Source organism: Physeter macrocephalus, chromosome 6 (assembly GCF_002837175.3).
Source record: "Physeter macrocephalus isolate SW-GA chromosome 6, ASM283717v5, whole genome shotgun sequence".
NCBI lineage: Eukaryota > Metazoa > Chordata > Mammalia > Artiodactyla > Physeteridae > Physeter > Physeter macrocephalus.
This window is the reverse complement of record NC_041219.1, coordinates 68,922,745-68,927,949: the sequence shown is the minus strand read 5'-3', so window position 1 is coordinate 68,927,949 and position 5,205 is coordinate 68,922,745. Positions and strand designations below refer to the sequence as shown.

Genomic DNA, 5,205 nt, shown 5'->3' with positions numbered 1-5,205 from the left:
ACCGTTGTGGCCTCTCCCGTTGCGGAGCACAGGCTCCGGACGCGCAGGCTCAGCGGCCATGGCTCACGGGCCCAGCCGCTCCGCGGCATGTGGGATCCTCCCGGACCGGGGCACGAACCCGCGTCCCCTGCATCGGCAGGCGGACTCTCAACCACTGCGCCACCAGGGAAGCCCTAGCTATCTATTTTTAATGTACTATTTAAAAATATTATTTAGTCAGAAATCACATGGAACAAGGGCTGTTAATTACATAGCTGTATTTAATTCTAATTTTCTCATACTTTGCAAAGAAACCAGGATTTTAAAGTTAGGAACCTTTCAATGGGTGTACCTTCCAGATGGTTTAATGCAACAAAGAGCACAGCGAGAACTACTGGAAGCTTCCAGATGCCCATATTGCTTCTCAAATTTTCTGAAAAGAATAATTCAGAATTGAAATCAAGCAATTTATTATAGCTCTGATTAATGGAGTATTAAACTAGAGCTTACTTTAAAAAAATCTTTTTTGAACATAATTTCTAAGGATCATACTTTTATTGATGTAGTCCCTTAACAATTTTCAAATATTTTCAAAATTTTCCCTTACCCAATTTCCTTCTTGAAACAATCTGGAAAATTAACATTATAGAACATTATCCTTTTAGCCCTTCTTTGAAATAAACCATATATTTAATCCCAAATTTGTTCTAATGCTAAATAAATAATACTATCCCAGCAACAAAAAATTCCTTACCTTTTAATGTCTCAGTGTCAGCAATATCAGAAAATACCTTTGTTAACAAGGAAGCTCCATGAAGAGCACCAAGCTTGCATCCACTGGAGCATTTACTCCCCGACTTGCTAACCAGTAATCCAGCTCTTATATACCCTTCTCACCTTTCCCAGCTCTGACCTCAGGCAGTTCAGAGAGACTCTGTCATTAATTTCCATCCCTATAGATAGAAAGTACCTCATAGACAGCAGAAGCAGATGGGTCATTATCACGTTAACACATCAGTGAATGTTAACGTAGTAGATACAGAGTATCTTGGTGGAATTAATGGTGTGTCAGACACAGCTGAAACTTGAATTTGCCATCTTTGTAAAGTACCAGAGTGGATTTTCATGGATTAAAGAGAAGTTTGTAGTAGGGAATTGGTAAAAAGAAGTGATTAAGAATATCAACAATATGTTTATATGCAAAGAATGAAGCCAGGGACATTGAAGTGTCTACCTAAATTCATATAATGCTAGGGGCTTAATTCCATGAACATTCAGTAGCAGATTGAGATATGAGGGCAAGGTACATAAAAAAAAAGACGCAGAAGACAATTGAAAGCCATTTATAATGAAGTGGGAAGAGGAGGGTTAAAGGCATAAAAACAATTTTCAACCCGTAAATTCATTTGTCAGCATTTAAATAGAGACACAACTGTAGCCAAGCAGTTTTTTCACTGACTTTTTCTATTATTACATAGAAACATCACAATTATTTTGAAGGAAAAGATTTAATTTATTTTTTCCAAATTGTTCTTTTTTTCCTGAATTTCTAAGTCATATTTAAGTTAATATTCTAAGTTATGACAACTCAAGATCATATATAGCAGCGAAAACAAGTTCCAACTGTCAGTGAAAATGTGCATGTCTGTATAATCTAGAAAAGGTGGAAGTTCTCCAAGTAAAATTTTAAGTTCTCTGGCTTCATATATTTCTTTAAAACTGAGTAATATAGTTTGAGGGTGTTTAGTAGAGATTTTAGGAGGAAAGAAACTGTTTTCCAATCCTAGTTTTAATTAACAATGATTCTGAAATTTTAGTATTTCTGTGGAAATTACTGATATTCCAAAGGGAAATATAAAATCACATGTTTTTGAAGAATAATGATTTCCCGTAAGAGGATAATTAATGTATTTAACAAAGTGTATATAATGATATAGAAATAATACAGAGACCCAGAGATGTTAAATAATATGTCCTATGTCACACGTTTAGTTTGAGTTGGATCCTGGACCAGAACTCAGTTTTCTGATCCATGGTCTAGTGTTCATTTAGACCAAAATGCCTGATTTTAACCTACATATTTATTTATTTTCCTAATTTTTTTCCCTTTGAGATGTTAAAGATGACAAACATACATTCAAATATTAATTCTTTCACCGCCTGGGAAATAAATGTTATAAGGAAAATAATCTTCTACCTAAGAAAGGAACAGGTGGACCTGATATTTTTAAGGACTACCAAATGCCAGGCACAGTTATTTAACTGATATGTGAGACCTCACTTCATCTGCACACCTCTAAGGTGGGTATCATTTGCCCAATTGATGAATGATGAAACTGAGATTCAGAGAATATAAATTACTTGCTGAAGGTTGCACAGCTACCCAAGGACAAAGTGAAATTCAGATCCTCATCTGTCTGTCCCATGACATTTATTGCTTTGTTATAAAGGATCTCTATTCCTATAGACTGAATTACTAATTGCTTCTTGTACATTTTGTATTTTATTATAACTCTTTGAATGATTTTGTTATAGCTAGACACGGCCTTATGTTGGTCTTGTATAACGTTTGGGTAAGGTCAACATCGACCCCAATCTCAAACAATTTTAGGTCTTACTTGCTTCCTATAGCAATGAAAGCCATCGTGGTAGTGGTGATGTAGATCATCTTTATGAGGCAACTCCATTATCAGATCCTAAGCTCCTCCCTCCAGGACAAACATCACTATCGCTCATTTTTATATTCCCTCTAGCCTTGCTAGCCAAAAGTGTGAATAAGGTGCTGGTACCTTTGACATCACGCAGGAGCATTTCAGAAACACCGAATCTCAGGCCCCATCCCACATCTTCTGAATCAGAATGTGCATTTAAAAACAGATCTCCTCAGTGGTTATGTGCACACTTTTGAGAAAAAACCGTCCTATTGTACATTCCATTCACTGATTGATTCAGTCAGGAGTGATTAAGGACTTACTCTGTGACAGGGGATATTCTAGGTACTAGAGATACAAGAGTGAACAAAGCAAAGTTCCTGGTCTCATGCAGCTTACAGCCTGTGGAGGAAACAAAGATAAGCAAGTGAATAAGTAAATACGCAATTACAAATGGTACATACTTTGGAGAGAACTGACATGGTGGTGAGAGAAAGAAAAAATGGCGGCACTTAACTTGAATCCTAAAGCATGAGAGAAAACCAAGGAAAGAGTGCTGGGGCAATGTTCAAGGCCAGAGAAGCAGCATGTGCAAGTGCAAGTGGAGGAACAAGAAAGTGGTAGAAAGATGATGCTGGAGACAGAAGCAGGAGTCCGAAGATGCAGGGCTCAGAGGCTGAGCTGACTTTGGATTTATTCAGAGGGCAATCCGAAGCTATTGAAGGGGTCCAAGCAGGCGTGTGACTCAGCATCTTTAAAACATCAGCCTGCCTGCTGTGTGTGGAATACATCAGAGGGTGGCAAGAGTGAAAACAGGACATCTGTTGGGAGGCTAGGCAGTATTCCAGATGAGAGATGATGAAGCCTTGGACTTCAGAAGACTTAGAGAAGTAAACGGGTTCAAATCATATTTGCGGTCATGACATGATGTGGAAAGGATTAGGTATGGGGAGCAAATGAGAGGGAATTGAGGATACAGGTGAGTGCCAGGTGAGGATATAATACATAATAGGAATGAATGGTCTTCGTATAAAATTTTTAAAAAGTAAAAGGTTTTTTAAATGCCTTTAAAAAAATAATTTCTAGTTTGACCAAATGTGTGTGTTCACAATTTAAAACACCCAAACGGTATCACAATCAAAACAGCAGTCCTCTGCCTTCCTTCCGCCTACCTCTGAATTTTGAGCCGGGGGAAGCCCAGTCGGTGGGCCCATGGGTGGTCTCATACCAGGCGGAGGAGCCATAAGGCCTGGTGGAGCTGGGGTTGCTGGACCAACAGGTGTGGGTGGAGTCCCCTGCCTTGGTGAGTCCTGAGTTGGGGCTCCAGCAGTGCTGGCAGTAGCAGCCACTGCAGCAGCAGCTACAGTGCCTCTTTCCTGGAGTCATTACCTGTTGGGATGGCCTCCCAACCCCTCGGACAGGACCTGCTAATCCAGCAGGAGCCTGGGGAATTGGAAAACTAGCTGGTACACTTTAGTCAGCTGCCTTGCCAACCCCAGGGCCTCTTGTAGTTCCAGCACGTGGTACCCAAGCAATGTCGGTATATTTGGGGGGTGTACCCTCCACAGTCACAGAAGCCAAGTTCTCTATGTGGCAACCCCAGACCCCAAACCTGCTTTTCTTCATGCTCTGGCTGCTTTGGATTCTTTAACCTGATCTCCTTGATCTCATCCCTGTCACAGAGGATCAAGTTTATAAATTTGTCAAAAGCCTTAAAGATGCCAATGAAAATTTGGCCATCTTGCAAGATACATCTCAATCTATAGTTAACGCACTGCAGCATCTGGCTGCTCTTTCCATAGTCATGGTTGCTGTTCTACCAAATCTAATGTCCCCTGGAAGGTTTCAGGATCCTTGAGACCTAAGGGAAGGCTACAGTTAGAGGTATGACGCAGGTTCTCTGACAAACAAGGCAAGCTGGGGCAGAACCTTCAAAGAGTAGATAGAGCACTGGTTTTTTTGCTTCGATCAGCTACCTGGCTATTCCAACACAGCTTTACCCACCTCTTGGTGTCTCAGCTAAGAATGTCCATGTCAATTTTGCCTTAAAATCTACCACGGATACTTGCTGCTGCTGAGATCTCTGCGGGCACAGTGGACACTCTTGATCGCTTGGTGAGGTTGTCCTTCTACGTGTGACTTGAACTTCCACCTCTGGTATGTGCGTGTTCTGTGGTCCGTTTCAGGTGTGAGCAGTGCCTGGCCTGCTCCATTGCACTGCTGGCTGTTCTTCAAAACAGAGCATTAGGCAGCACTGGCTGCTCCCCTCTGCTCCTCCAAAAGTCTTTTGAGGATTAGATTTATTAGTTTAACCTTATGTATTTTTTTCTCACTGGTTTTCCATATCTTGAATTTTTTGAACGTCTTAGGAATATCCTAAACTTGATAGACTAACTTTTCTATTTAAAAATCAACTTTGACAGGGCTTCCCTGGTGGCGCAGTGGTTGCGCGTCCGCCTGCCGATGCAGGGGACACGGGTTCGTGCCCCGGTCCGGGAAGATCCCACGTGCCGCGGAGCGGCTGGGCCCGTGAGCCATGGCCGCTGAGCCTGCGCGTCCGGAGCCTGTGCTCCGC

At 41.4% G+C, this 5,205-nt stretch overlaps 1 protein-coding gene and 2 pseudogenes across 1 annotated transcript in view; 1 reads left to right on the top strand and 2 right to left on the bottom strand.

Annotated features, from left to right (window-relative positions):
- Window positions 1-5,205, top strand: part of SLCO1A2 (solute carrier organic anion transporter family member 1A2) — a 101,128-nt gene that overhangs the window by 19,846 nt on the left and 76,077 nt on the right. The window lies entirely within an intron of this gene.
- On the bottom strand, window positions 3,743-4,422 carry LOC112066343 (small nuclear ribonucleoprotein-associated protein N-like; annotated as a pseudogene).
- Window positions 4,627-4,843, bottom strand: LOC102988512 (SNRPN upstream reading frame protein-like; annotated as a pseudogene).